Below are 14,839 nucleotides of genomic sequence, written 5' to 3'. Positions count from 1 at the left end.
GCCTGGATGGACACCACCACCACCACCGCAGGAAGGACGGGGCTCTACCCGTCTCCTAGAGCTCTGACACCTGCCTGGCACGGGGAGCCGTGCTTACCCTGTTCTTATGATGAGGAGACAGGACCATCCTGGCTAGCCTGCCCAAGGCTCTTGTATGAGGAAGTGGCAGGGCCAGGATTCAGGGCCCAGCCTTTCTGTCCACAGCCTGGGTGCGTTGGTGTTATCCTGCAGTGACCCAGAGGCCAGGACCACTGGGGTGCATGTTTATAGCACAACAGAAGCTCTGGCAAGATGTTCTGTGCCACTGTTGTCCTGAAGGGAGAGAGCTACTTCAGAGCCCTCGATGGTCTCATGCTCTGTGGACCTGCCAGGGCTGATGTGCCAGAATCTGGGGGTGGGAGTGTCCACAGCCCACCTGCCTCAAAATCCATGGAATGCCCAGTCCAGGGCCTTGCCCCAAACTGGGAGCCATGGAATCTGAATTTTAATAAATCTTTTTTTTTTTTTTTTAAAGACTTTATTTATTTATTTGACAGACGGAGATCACAGAGAAGCAGGCAGAGAGAGAGGAGGAAGCAGGCTCCCTGCTGAGCAGAGAGCCTGATGTGGGGCTTGATCCCAGGACCCTGGGATCGTGACCTGAGCCGAAGGCAGAGCCTTTAACCCACTGAGCCACTCGGGTGCCCCTGGAATCTGCATTTTAAATAAGCTCCCATGTGATGGTTATGAGCCCTGCAGTTTAGACTCGCTGCCAAAGTGAATGTACTCTAGCCAGCAAATTAATCACTTCCCCAGAAAAGCCCCCAGGGACTGCCAGTAAATCCATCCCAGCTTCTAAATTGCAGCAATGACCCTAGAGAAGCAACAGCCCTTCTCCTGATGCCAGGACCCCTTCCTCTGCCTGGACCCCTCTGCCGGAGAGCCTGTAGTGACCAGTGGCCCTGGGGGAGGGAGCACAGCAGGCCTGGCATGGAGCTCTTCAGGATGGGTCACAGACCTTTGTGCTGCTATGCTGGAGCTGCAAGATGGCTCCTGTGGCCCATGGCCAGGTGACACCAGGTTGCCATAAATGGGCACACACGGGCCAGGTGCGGGGAGACAGGCAGAGCCCCTCTGGCCATGAAGAGCTGCCCATCTGGACACTAATTCAGCAGCCAACTTGTGGCAACCATAGGCATGGGGCTCCTGCCCTCTGGGGGGCCTGGGTCCCCCTGTTTAAAGAGTTACCTTTCACCACCTCTGAAAGGCGCATCTGGGTGGGATGGGTTAGCGTCTGGGTGACTGCCGAGTGAGCAGAATGTTAGGCCAGGGCAGAGTCAGGAAACCGGATTCACACCTATGCTGTCTGGCTGGTATACCCATGACCCTGAGCAGTGGCCGCCCCTTCTGGGCCTCAGTTTCTCACTATGGCAGGGCCTAGGGGGACCCGCAATCTCTAAGAGCTTCTCCAGAATTTAGGCCCTGCCCCCCAGCCAGATACAACCTCTTTTTGTACTCCTGCTGTAGGGGCTGTGACTTCTTGGCCTTTCCTGTCATCTTTGTCGGGGTGCACCCTGTGCCCAGCAGGACCAAGGCAAAAGGTTCAGGAAGCTTTGGGTGGCAGATTAAATTTTCTTCTGGTGGCGAGAGCAATTAAGAAGAGTTCATTCTTCCAGGTCCCACCTTTGCAAGCCAAAAAATCCCTAAATTCTAGACATGGGTTTAGTCTTACCCACAAGAAGAACAATAATATTCTTTATCCACAATTTTTTAAAGGCTTTTTAAATGTAGTATGAGTCAATAAAATCATCTTTAGAAAGCTTGGCTGTTTTTATTGATCTTTAACATGCAAGCCAAGTAAAACTAATTGTAGCATCCAAATAGTCCCTCTTCCTACACATTTGTTCACATACATGCTAACACACTCACACAGTCACACAGACGTAACACACACACTAATGCACACTCGCATACACACTGACACTCATGCCCACACTCACATGCCAATACGCTCTCATACACTCAGTCACACTTGCTCCCATACATGTTAACACACACCCATGCATTCATGGATCTGCATGCTTACGTACTCGTGAATGTACGTGCGTACACACAAACATAGCACACAGGTCCTCACATGCTCGCGTGGTCACTCACATACATGCTGACATACACTCGTTCGTACACACATACGTGTGGACATGCTCACACACTCACACACCAACATACACTCACTCATACTCATATACAATCACCTGCTCGTTCACATCCGTGGTAACACTCACACACACTCACATGGACACGCAGCAGATTTCTACATTCCGTGTCAGGGTTCCAGAGCTATTCTCTTGTCAATGGCATTAACTGTGACTGTTTCCCTAGGCTCAGAGTCTGAGAGAAATTGGATTGAGCCCACAGAAATCAGACCACTGGAATGCAAACGTGGAAATGTGCCTGTGTCTGTGCATACACATATTTATTTGCTGCTAAAGAGGATCTATTAGGAGCCAAAGCAGGAAGTTCCTACCAGCAAATTCCTTAAGGAGGGTATGCTCACTTTTGTGTTGTCAAAGATGACTGGCTTTCGAGATTCTTCCCGTGAATTTCACAGGGGTAGATGAACAGCCTTCCAGACTTTTCCATGATGACAGTTGTCAGGAATGCCCGGGAGTTTTACTTAAGCTAACAAATGATTACCCTTCCCATTAGCTCTACAAACAGGCCCCTAATTAGTGAATTGGCTAATAACAGTCGCCTCTGGGGTCATTAGCCCTGACAGTGTTGGCACTGCTCCGTGCACCGTGTCACCGCCGTAACGCGTGCTGTCGGGCTCTGCTGGGAGCCAGAGCGCCACTGTCATGTTGCCCTCCCCTCCTTTATTTTCTACTTTAATTCCTTGGGTCAAGGAATTTGAGGTAGGAATTCCTAATGTGGATTAGAAACAGAGATTTTTTTAAATGAAAGGACTAAAACAGTGGTCACATCAGTCCTAGATGAGAAAACAGTTTTTATGATCCGTAGCTCCAGGTTTCAAAGACACCCCTAGTCAAATTTGGGGGTCATTTTAGAAAGCATGCATCTTGCTTTGTAGCTCTGGGGTTCCTGTATGACTGCAGATCACCTGCTCTGCCTTGGGTTGTGCAGGACACCGAACCAGTGCCTTCAGTAGACCTTGACCCCGCATCCCGGTTTCCGGTAAGCAGGATGGCAGTGTTGACAGGAAATAGAGGAGCCAGTTGTCTCAGGTGTGGCATCCTTCCTCTGTGCCTGTCCTGGCTTTTGAGATCCTTCCTCCCCACAGTGAATAGGCATTAGGGCTACTTGGGTGATCTTGAACTAGGAACACTTCGATGGCATACAGCCTCACCTGCCAGCCTCACAATGGTTAGTCCTCGAATCCGAGACCTGCACAATCACTAGTGCTCAAGTCCTAGGCTTATATCCTGATAAGTCTGTGGTTACAGGGCCCACACAGTGACCAGTCCTTAAGTCCTAGGCTCATACCCTGACTAGTCTGTGGGTCCAGAGTTCAGTGAACAGTGACTAGTTCATGAGTCCCTGGCTACATGATGACTAGTCCTCAAGTTCCTGACTCACAGGCTGACTAGATTTTAAGTGCCAGGTTTACAAGATGACTAGTTCTTAAGTTCTGGGTTTACTTGATGACTAGTTCTCAAGTCCTAGGCTCACCCCATGACCTTAGGTCTTAGGCTCACTGAATGACTAGTCTTTGCATCCCAGGCTCACCTGATCACTAGTCTTTGAGTCCCAGGCTCACTTGTTAACTGGGTCTTAAGTCCTAAGTTTACTCAGTGACTAGTCCTCAAATCCCAGGATTATTGACTAGGTCTTAAGTCTTAGTCTCACTCTGACCAGTCCTCGAGTCCTAGGCTCACAGGATGACTACTCTCCAAGTCCCAGACTGCCGTTCTAGAGATGGAGACAGCGGCACACAGGTGAAGCTCGGGAGTGCAGCCTGGTGTGGTTGCCATGGTAGAGGAGTGCAGGGCGGTAACAGTTGTGACTAAAGGCTCTTTGCATTCAGGTTTTGTTACTGTACCGATTCTTGCTACATCAGCTCAAAACCGTGTGCAGCTTAGTCTAAATGCCTATTTAAGCAAAGGCCAAAGTCTGTTTGAAGATAGAAAGGGAAAAATGGGATGTTCATAATACAAAGCTTGCCGCTAGTCACGGATGTAAAATTTATGACACTTCCCATACGCGAAAAATGAGTAGCGAAGCTGCATTTATTTGTTCAAAAGTAGAAATGCATCTTGAGGAATTAAAGAAAATTACAAAAAGGTGATTATACAGCATAACAAATCTCTAACATGGATTAAACCGAAGTGTTGAGGAGATAAAATGCCAGCGTCAACGTGCGTTTCAGAAAAGGGAAGAACATGGGGCACCTGGGTGGCTCAGCGGGTTAAAGCCTCTGCCTTCAGCTCAGGTCATGATCCCAGGGTCCTGGGATCGAGCCCCGCATCGGGCTCTCTGCTTGGCTGGGAGCCTGCTTCCTCCTCTCTCTCTCTCTGCCTGCCTCTCTGCCTACTTGTAATCTCTATCTGTCAAATAAATAAATCTTTAAAAAAAAAAAAAAAGAAAGAAAAGGGAAGAACAATGCTGGGTTGGGTTGGGAGAGGTAGCTCCTGCTTTTGCTTGGTGCTGATGTGGCAGGAAGTTGCTGGTTCAAGGCCCAGGAATTCACAGAGATGGAATGCCTTGGTCATTCCTGGACAGTTATTTCCATACTTGACTTGTGTAAGGAGGTTTACATAAGACAATTCCAAATCAAATAGCTGCCGGCACCTGGGAACCCAGCTAGGACTCTGTGGTCCCACAGCCCTGGAGCAGCCTCTCCTGTCTCCTCTGGTGCTGCCCGGGGAACAGTCAGGCAAAGCTGGGTTCGGATCCTCCTCCTCCTGTGACTCCCTAACCTTGGGTCCCAAGACAGTGGTTCACCTGCTCTTAATCTCGGTTTCCTCCTCTGTATTCACGGGGCGGGGGGTGGGGGTGGTGATACTGCCCTTGCAAGCTGGAGGAGGAGACAAATATGAGCGGATGTTTCTAGAACACCGAGACAAAGCTTGGCACCAAATAAGGCCCCCCAAATTGTTAGTCCTTGAGTATTTGGATAATGCCACTGCTAGCCATACGTAGCTATTATATTGGATTTTAATGACCTAATACAAAAAAAGAAGAACATAAAATATCTCAGCATGTTGCTTACATGTTGATATGATAATATTTGGTTAAATTAAAATAACATTAAAATGAATTTCATTCATTTCTTTTTGTTCTTACTGTGGCTACTGGAAAATTTTAAATTCCATATATTGCCCACCCCCTATATCTGTCATATGCCGCTGCTGGTCTCTGTCTTCCCATACCCCTTGTCTGCCTCCCTCCCTCCCTTCTCAGTGTCCCTGCCACCACTTTGCAGGTGTCCAGCTTTCCACACACTGACTCTGTGCCCCATGCCTCCACGTGTAGCCCCCTTCTCAAATGCTAGACAGCCTGGCATGGATGGGTCTCATCCTGTTACGGTTTACCCTGACAATTACCAAAATGAAGGAATTCACTCTAGGTCATGCAGGTCAAGAACTGTGAAACCAGTGTTCTTGCAAAACGCTGCTTCTTCCCCCTACTTCAAATACAAGGAAGCCCCATAAATGAAATTTAAGTGCCTTTGTCAAGGTCAGAAACCAGTTAGTTGATTGGAGATCAATCTAAATCTTTTGGCTCCACACCACTGGGATGTCCACCTTACCATACAGCCCTCCAGTTTGTTGGCTGAACTACTACAGGGTCTAAGCTGGCGCTGAACTCAGCTTGCTTGCAGACTTTGAGAGACTGACCTCCTGAGCACCCCCAAAAAGCCTGGACGCGCAGTTTGTCAGTGAACCGGTTGCGCTGAGAGATGGAGCAGGCACGGTGCCACCCGGAGGACCAGCGTGTCTCTGTGGCTCATCCAGGAGGAGGTGGGGAGAAGATGGCATCTTCTAGTTCTGGGCTCTGGAGTCTGATCTGGGTGGCCTCAGGCAAGTTACTCTATCTGCTTTAGCTCCCTGTCTTCATTTGCGTGAAGACTAAACTACACTGTGAGCAGTGGCAGTGGGGTCCATCTTGCCACAACCCTCTGTAAAGGTTCTGAACGCGTCCATGGGCTGTCTTGGGAATCAGTGGTCTCTCATCACATTTCCGTCACAGAGCAAGTTGGGTGGCCCTATATGTTTTGCATACAGGTGACAATTGTGGCCAGAAGATGAGGCATGTAAGCTTGAAAGGGTCTGCGGGGCGTGTGTAGGGAGGTAGTATCACGGGGGCCCTTTCAGTCTCTTGCTGGGGTAGCTGGAATCACAGTAACCCTCGGTGCCCAGGCCCCGCTCAGGGTCCCTAAGTCTGGAATCCTCAGGGTGTCCTTCCTCAGAGCCATGTGACTGAGACCATGAGGGATTCCCAGGCCATGGAGAGAGAGCAGGCTGCAGATTATCTCGCTGCTCAGCCAGCCAGCAGCAAGTCGTGACCCCAAGAACCCAGAGAAACAGCTCTTCCTATCTGGGTCACCGTATCCTTACTCTCCCAATTTGTAAAAGTACAGGCTGCAAAGAATCCATTTCCATCAAGGGAAATTGGCAAGGGGCCATGAGCTTGTGACTGATGGCCTGGGGGCGAGGAAGCCTATTAGCAAAATGACCCTCCTCAAGGCCAGCACTGTAGGGAAGGGAGTCCGGCAGCAGCCTGAAAGCAGAACCCCCTTAGTTCCAAGACCAGCCCCTCTGCCGGCCCGCACTGACGCAGCACAAGTCAGTCTCCCCGTGTGTTTCCCAGCTGCGAAATGGGGCTAAGAGAGCAACCAGTGAGCTGGCATGTAGATCACTTGAGGGCATGTGTATAAAGTAGTAGACAGCGGGCCTGGCACATAACGAGGCTTCAGTCAATGGCAGTTCGTCTTTCTCATTACTGCTGTTGACACTGTTCGAATCCAACACATCCAGCTCTGACTTCCAAGTTGCAATTTTTTTGTGCCATCAGCCACATTAAAAGACCCATGCCAATAAGGTTTTTAAATGAAATGCCTTTCATAATAGATAAAATCCTTGTACCTAAGACAGACTAGTGCTTAGTCAGGAGGATTCTTCTGCCTAGGGCCGTGCCACTTGGTAACCGCAGCAGGCCACGGAAGGAAAGGTCAGCCCCGCTGGTTTGTCTGCGGGCCCCTCGGGGCCCTCTTCCATTAGGACCACCTGCCTCTTAGCCCCTGCTGCTCCCCGACATGGGTTCTCCCCGCAAACTCTGTGTGCATACCACCAAGGGCAAGGCACTCACTGCCTCCCCGCTCGAGCTGTAGAGCTGCTGTTCTGATTGTCCCTGTTCTCCCTGCACTGCCTATTGTCTCGTTCTTCCTTTTGTTCCTCTTGCTCTTTGGTGCCCCCGTAAATATTTCTGTGCACAGAAGAGGACGACAGGTGGGAGGGCACTTGTGTTTATCAGACCCTTCCCATGGTTCAGGCAAATCGTGAGACACTCTGAATGTATTATCTCATTTATTATCCCTATTCTGTAGACAATAAAATTGAGAGTCCTTGAAGTGAATGGGCTTGCCCAAGGTGATGGAGCTGATGAGCGGGAGAGTCAGATTACAGCCCACACCAGCTGCCTCCAGAACCTACTGTTCACAGGGAGGTGTGACTAGGCAATGCAGCTGGGGCCAAACCGTGGCATTTCAAATGCCAGGGGTTTGGACTTTATTTTGATGCCTTGGGAAGCCATCAGAAGTGTCTGTGCTTTGAAACGACATGATCAGATGTGTGTTTTAGGAAGTTAACTCTAGAGGTACTATATTAAGTCTGTTAAACCACAACTCTCCATCCGATCCTTGTTCAGCTGCTAATTTTTAAACCTGAGTGCAGGAAATTACATTCATCTCTACCCGATTTCATGCTCATTTCAGCCCATCTCTCAGTCTGCGTGTGCATGTGGTATGTATCCAGCGCATCTCTTGGTCTGCGTGTGCATGTGTGTGCATGGTGGGGGGTGGAGGGGTGGGGGAAAAGTACATACCCCAGGAGAAGGGGAGGAAAATGCCTGAGATGGCTTCCTGCCATGCAGCCACTGGCTCGTGACAGCTGTGACTTGTGACAGTGTAGAAAGCATGAATTTTATCTCTCACATACCTGGGCAGTGATGGAACAAGACGGGAAGCTAAAATAACATGACTGATCTTTTAACAAATGCAGCAGACTATACACATATTCCATTGACTCTGTCTCTGAGTAAATTGATTTGGAACTTCTACTTTAGAATTTCAGAGATAAGTACAACCCTTATTCACTCCTTCTAATTCAATAAATATTTAGTTCCTACTGTGTGCAGGCATTCCTTTACTCTGCATTTCAATGCCCATCCGTCTTCATCCTCTGTAGTCTGTAAGTGTGTATGTGTACAGATAGGTAACAACACTGTGAGAGATGAACAGGTCTATGCTTGGTCTTTACATGTAGCTTTTGTGCCTACCAATTGTTTGATATGCTTTCCATTGTAGCATCTTAAAAAGATCAATGATAAAAAATATTTAGATAAGTATTTATCGTTATAGTTTTTCAAAATGAAAAAGTTATGTTTTCTGATTAGAAAATGACATCTGAATATTGTAAAAAAAAATCAATGCAGCAAAATATAGAAGAAGTTTTAAAAATCCAGAATCTCTCCATACTTCTGTTTTGGTGACATCACTTTGTATATGTGCTGCCGAAGCGAGCACTGGTGACATCACTTTGTACGTATGAGAACATGGACCCACTCTTGCCTGTAAATGGGATCGTGAGCCCTTGGGAAACACACCATTCCAGGATCTTCCATTTCCCCTCATCCCCATGCCACGAACCTACTTCTGTGTCACTTAGTGTAGATTTAAATCTTCATTTTCAGTTACTATATTATTCTTCTACATGTCATAACAGAACTTAAGTCACCAGTCCCCTTATTGATGGGTCCTTGGGTGTTTTCCATTTTTTTTCCCAACACAATGAATGCTGTGACACACAGCCTTTTCTGTCTCTGTGCACTTGCTTAAATCCTTCTAGAGAGAATTATTGGGTCCAAAGGATGCACACACACAAAACTAAATATTTATATATATTTATGTATTTACATTTTACCAACTGGCTTCCAGAACAATGGAGGTATTGTACCAGTTTTCACTGTAGTGATGCTAGAGGAGGGTGTACCTTTTCCCAAGACTTAGCAATCACAGGATTTTAACAGTATTTCTAAAAAAAAAAAAACATCTTTGCCAACCTCAAAACCAAAACCATTCTTTCACTTTTAAAGCTCCTCATGTCTTCAGGCATTAGTGAGGTTAAACCCTTTTCTATGTTACTGGCCATTTGTATTCCTTCTTTTATGGATTACTCACTTATGGCCTTTGTCCATTTTATCATTATTATCCTTTTTAAAAGGTCTTTGTATAATGGTGTTAATCATCTTGCTTCTTTTTTTTTTTTTTTTTTTACTTCTTCTGTTTAATTTTTAGTTTATTTTCTGCTCTTCAGAAAATCTTGATTTGGGTATAGAGATCCCAGTATGTTGTTCATTTTTCTGTTTGTGGCTCACATTACAAAGGTCTTCCTCCCCCAGTATCTATATTTTTAGGACTAGTACCTCTGTGATTTAATTCCTTGTTGTTAAGTTGTTGCTCCAGATGACCCCCCTGTGATTAATTTATGTGTAAGATGTGAAGTACAGATCCTCCTCTGTTTGTTTCAGGTTGTTTTTTTTTTTTTTTTTTCTCCAGATAGGGAGTCCTTTGTCCCCTTAGCAGGAATATAAAATTCCATCCAGTCACATGCTAAATTCCTTGGGTCTATTTCTAGATACTTTTCCAGGGCCAATCCTGCACATTTTAAATATGTTTAAAATACATTATGCAGCTACACTTATTTAAAAATAATAAATATCTAGAGAACAAGTTCTTCTACCTTGATCTTCTCCCCATTTGTTTTTCAGATGAATTTAGAATCACATTGCCAAACTTCCCCTACCCCATACCCAACTAGGGGGAAGAAAAAGAAAAAAATAAAGAAAGGCTGGTGGGCTCTTTGTGGGGAAATGTACAGCCTTTTGTATGCATTCAGGCCTCTCAAATCACCATCCTTATTGTGGTTTTATTTTAAAATAATTGTAAACCTGTAGAAAGGTTGCAAGAATAATACAAAAATTCCTATGTCTCCTTATAACTCAGCTTCCCCAACTGTTTACACGTTGAGAGTTTGTGTCCTCACTTTTCTCTCTAGGTGACAATATTGTCTTCTTCTCACATGGTGACCTGAGAGTATTCTAGTGCATCGGTTACCTCCCAAGGACACATCCTCCATGGCCACCACACACCCCTCCCAATCAGGATACTGCACCGACTAACCCTAGATGCAGACACCTTTTATCTGCTGCCCAAGCACACCGTTTTCTTGCTGGTCCAGGATCCTTCCCAGGGCTTTGTGCTCTGCCTGTTTCTCGTGTGTCACACGGTACCCTTCAGTGTGGAACAATTCCTCAGTCTTTCCCTATCAGTCATGACCTTGGCAGTTTTAAAGAGTGCGAGCGAGCCTTTTGTTCTGTAGGGTGACCCCAACCTGGGTCCACCCAGTATTTCCTCATGACCAGACTCAAACTGCACTTTCTTGGCAGGAAGACCTCAAAATGGTGCTGTGCCCTTCAAGGTGCCTCTCTTCCTGCCACTAGTGATGTTGACCTACCACTGGGTCACATTGGCTTCTGTCTGGTCCCTCTGCTGCAAAGGCTAGACTTTCCCTTTGTATCTGACTAGAGTTTTGTGGGGAGATACCCCACTGTATACCAATATCCCGATCCTCGTCAGACCTCCACCTAGCAACCTTAGTTGCCAAGGATGACTCTCACTGGAATCAGCCTCGGAGACTATGGTTGCCAGATGGAGATTATTTCCGTTGTTTCTCCTTCATTTATGAACTGACACTCTATTAAAGGAAGAGTTTTCCCTTCTCCCCAACTTAGTTAAGATATTCCCTCATTATGTTAGTAAAGAGTCAGGGATTCAGAATTACTCATTCAGTTCTAATGTATATTCTTATTAATCTGATGCTCAAAACATCCTACTTTTGGCCCTTCAAACAGACTGTTCTGTCATTTTAACGTGTCTCTTCATTCTTTGAGGATTTTGCGACTTTCTAGTAAAGGTGTTCCAGAACTATCTTGTTCTTCCTCAGTGCCAGCCCTGGCTCCCAGGAGCCCTGTTGCTTTGACTGGAGAATAGTATTTAGAAACCAGGATCTGGGCGCTGGGTGTGCTCCTTGTTACTGGGGTGTGTCTATGCTTCTAGGTGCTGTCCAGTGGGTAGAACCAAGAACACAAGTACCTACGTAGGTACTTGAATTTATGTGAGTACACATATACATATGCATACATCTGGAAGATTTATTTATCTGTCTGTGTGTATAAAGTCCATATTGATACTTCCAGTTCTAATACCATGGCTTCTGAGTAGCCTCTCTGTATTTAGAGGTTCTTTCTCAGAGCGCAAGAGGCTAGGCTCCTATTCTCTTCAACACAGACATCGATTTGCTTGATCACTGAAATTTATGCTCAGTTTTACCAACCTCCCTACCACTGGGGCGGCCTTTCTACGCACCACCTTTGCGTCCCAACCCACTGCCCTCGTGGCACACCTCTGCCATTACTGCCCAGTAGCTCCTCCTCATCACCCCCTTCCTCCAACTTCTGCTGGGGGGGCAAAGGAAGAGCAAAGGCTGAAGGAAGAGATGCCCGTCCTTCGTATTTTTGAAAACAGCTCCAGTCCTTCAGCAACCTGGGCGTGGTGAGGACACAGAGGCCTAACCCTCCTCCCACTGCTGTGTGGCTGCAGGCTATAACTGCACCCTCCCCCTGGCTGGTTTTGGCATCCTTGCCTTGGATCAGGTTATGTCTGAGGTCTCACTGGATTCCAGCAGCCTAGGGCCAATGCTGATCACACCAAGAGAAATCAGCTCTGGTTCAAAGCCAAGATGTGACCTTCGAGAAGAATACTGATTTTTCTGGTCCGTGGTACATTTGACGTGCAGAGAAAGGTGACACCCTTAGGGAGCCGCTTTGGCCCCTCCGCTGTCACTGCCGGAGGTAGGGGCTGCCATCCTTCGTGTCCCCCCACAGTGAATCAGGCCCGGTGTCTGGGAGCTCTTGCTCAGAATACTTATGGTTGGCCAAAGGAGATGCCCATGATTATCTGTGCTATGTGCTTGGGAGACCACGGAGGGGAAGGACTTGGAGAGCTACCAAATGCCCCTGTATTAATCTATGTATTCATTAAGATTATGTGTAAGATTTTAGCTGATAAAACATTTCTACAGTTTAAAAGATAACAATGAAAAGAACTGTGTGCAAGTGAGTAAAGGAAATAAGATTCAGTTACCATTCACCTTCACTGCATGGCCTGCCTGTGGGGCTGTTCTGGTCGGGGAGGAGAGCAGAAGGGAGGAGATCCCGAGGCAGGAGGCCCTTGCAGTGGCAACAGGAGGAGAATGTGGCCTGTGTGGGCTGGACACAGGAGGCAAGGCAGGAGGAGGCCTGGAGGGTGTTCCTGAAGCCTAAGCCAAGTGTCTGGGGGTAAAGGTGGCTGGTGACAATGAGTAGCCCAGATACATGTTGGGGGTGTGATGGGCTCAAGCACTGACCAACCCAGACTTGCTTACATCACCAAAAGGTATTTCTGTCTGAGTCTCACCTGCCTGGATCTACGTTCAGATCTCACTTCCCTGTTCCTGCCTCACTTGTGGAGTGATAGCCCTCTCACCAGAGCAACAACACTGCGACCCCTTTCTTGCCCTCAAGGAACAGGCTTAAGGGAGAGGTGCTGGCATTCCTACACCCAGGTTTGGGAGTTATACAGTCCACCGGGCCACCCCGATTCTCCTGGTGGCTGGAGAAGGCAACCATGGCCAAGGCCTGGACAGGAAGGAGGGCTGTGTGTGATCCTTCCAGCCCCCAGTCAATACTGAGGCCCTAACTGCTACAAAGACGTCCGGGGGGCCGTGAGGCTCCCACTCACAGGGCAAGGGGATATGGCAGGAACTCTAGCTTCGAGGAGCAGTGACAGCCAGGCCCTAGGAAGGCTTCCCCCAGGACTGTGGGGGTAAGAAGGAGTCACTGAGGGCAGGTGGGTGGAGTGCTCTTGCCCAGGCTGGACGTGAGGGAGGCCAACAATGGAAAGCGTGTTCATGAGCAGCAGCATGCGGGGCAACTGAAAGGTGACGCAGCGTGGCACAGGACAGGCTCATCTCTTCAAACAGGTTCAGAGTAGATGGCCCAGGGCCTGTCTGCCGGGCCACATGGGCACCAAGCCGGACGAGGCAGACATCTAGTGGGTCAGGAAGAGATGGTCTCTGCCCTGAGAACCTGTAAGATGGAGCCCCAGAGACTTCATTATTCATGCCCCGGCTCCCTCAACTGATTTATGGAATCTCTGCTTCCCACTCAGTGTTAGGTGAGGACCTGTGCAGACAGAGGTTATGAGCTATGGTTCCTGCCCGGGGGCACTCCCACTCCCATGGGGAGACGGCTCTGCGTAGGTCTGGCCACAGCTGCTCAGCGCCCTCACGGGTGGTGGGTCACTGCTGGTATCATCACAGTTAAGTGGGGCCATGGAGCAGAGGCCTCGGGGATTGGGACCGCTTTCTTTCAGGCAGGGGGACGGGACAGGAAGGAGGCAAGCGGCGTGCTCACAGAGGACCTCAGCTGGTGCCAGCACCCATGTGCTAGCAGGAAGTGCACCATGGGTCTGCTGGGGACGGGGCGGGGGCTGTGTGCCTCGGCTGGGTCCCTACAGAAGTGGTGCTTATATAGGGCCTTGAGGGACAAGTGTAGAGGGTATCCCAGAGAAGGAAGGGTGGGAGCCAAGGTGCAGGCTGGGGAGACCGCAGTGCGTTCTCTTACCTCCTGTTTATTTAGCACCTGCTATGTGTAGCACTGACAAGGCCTGGGAATAAATGAGTACGAAGAGGAGCTCATGGGTCAGGGAATAAGCAGAAGCATGGCCCTGTGGACTGCAGCTCTGTGGACTGCAGCTGGCATGGACACACAGTACGCCCTCAGCCAGTATTCCTAACACTGCCATTTCCAGCCCAAGAGAACCTTGGTTCTCCTGACGGGCAGGGGGCTCTGCAGCAGGTAGGGACAGGGCTGGGCTGTGCAGACGGATGGATCTGCCAGGCAGCCTGGTGACCAGAGGCCTGATGTTGACAGCAGGGATGTGGAGGCAGAGCGACTCCTGTGTGCTCAGACTCAGAGGCCCAAGAGAACTGATGTGCTCAGGAGACAGCAGCAGGTCCCCCATGTTAGAGCAGAGACAAGGGCCAGAGGGTGGCACGGGAAGCGGGGCAAGGGCTTTGAGCACCACATGACAGGCTCTGGATCCCACCAGTAGAATCCAAGTTGGGGACCCACTCACTGTCTGATTACTTGTGAGTCACACGGAAGAGAGTGGAAGGTGGAGCGGAGGGACTAGGGAGATGCTTGAAAGGCAGCCTGGTCTGGAGACGGGTGGTAGGGAGTCAGACGGAGGACACAGCAAAGTGAGAACAGGTTTCTAAAAGATTTAGGAGCCAGGGGAAATACAATGCCACCCTCCACCTTTGTGGACCCAAGTGGGACCCTTACTTGCCCCCTCCAGACCTCTGCCTCTCTTACCTCTGGTCCCCCTTGACTGATGAACGCGTAAACCCCGGCGTTCATCCTGTCGGTGCTGTGTGCACCCCCTACCACCTTCTAACTCCACGTTTATCGATCCAGGTGCTTCTGCTCTGCTGTCAGGGGCTGCATGAGAGCAGGGAGC

General features: G+C 48.7%; 1 protein-coding gene across 6 annotated transcripts in view; it reads left to right on the top strand.

The window, feature by feature from the left end:
• The window catches only part of CHCHD6 (coiled-coil-helix-coiled-coil-helix domain containing 6), a 246,330-nt gene that overhangs the window by 216,474 nt on the left and 15,017 nt on the right, over window positions 1-14,839 (top strand). For 3 of the 6 annotated variants that reach the window (XM_045991349.1, XM_045991353.1, XM_045991351.1), the window contains one exon: window positions 1,507-1,621. The exons of the other annotated variants lie outside the window; for them this stretch is intronic. The gene's annotated coding sequence lies outside the window, so the exon portion shown is untranslated. Of the gene's footprint in view, window positions 1-1,506; window positions 1,622-14,839 lie in introns of those variants that run through there. 6 annotated transcript variants of the gene reach the window in all.

This window comes from Meles meles, chromosome 20 (assembly GCF_922984935.1).
Source record: "Meles meles chromosome 20, mMelMel3.1 paternal haplotype, whole genome shotgun sequence".
Classification (NCBI taxonomy): Eukaryota; Metazoa; Chordata; class Mammalia; order Carnivora; family Mustelidae; genus Meles; species Meles meles.
Note: the sequence above shows the minus strand (reverse complement) of the source record. Positions and strands in the feature narration are given on the sequence as shown.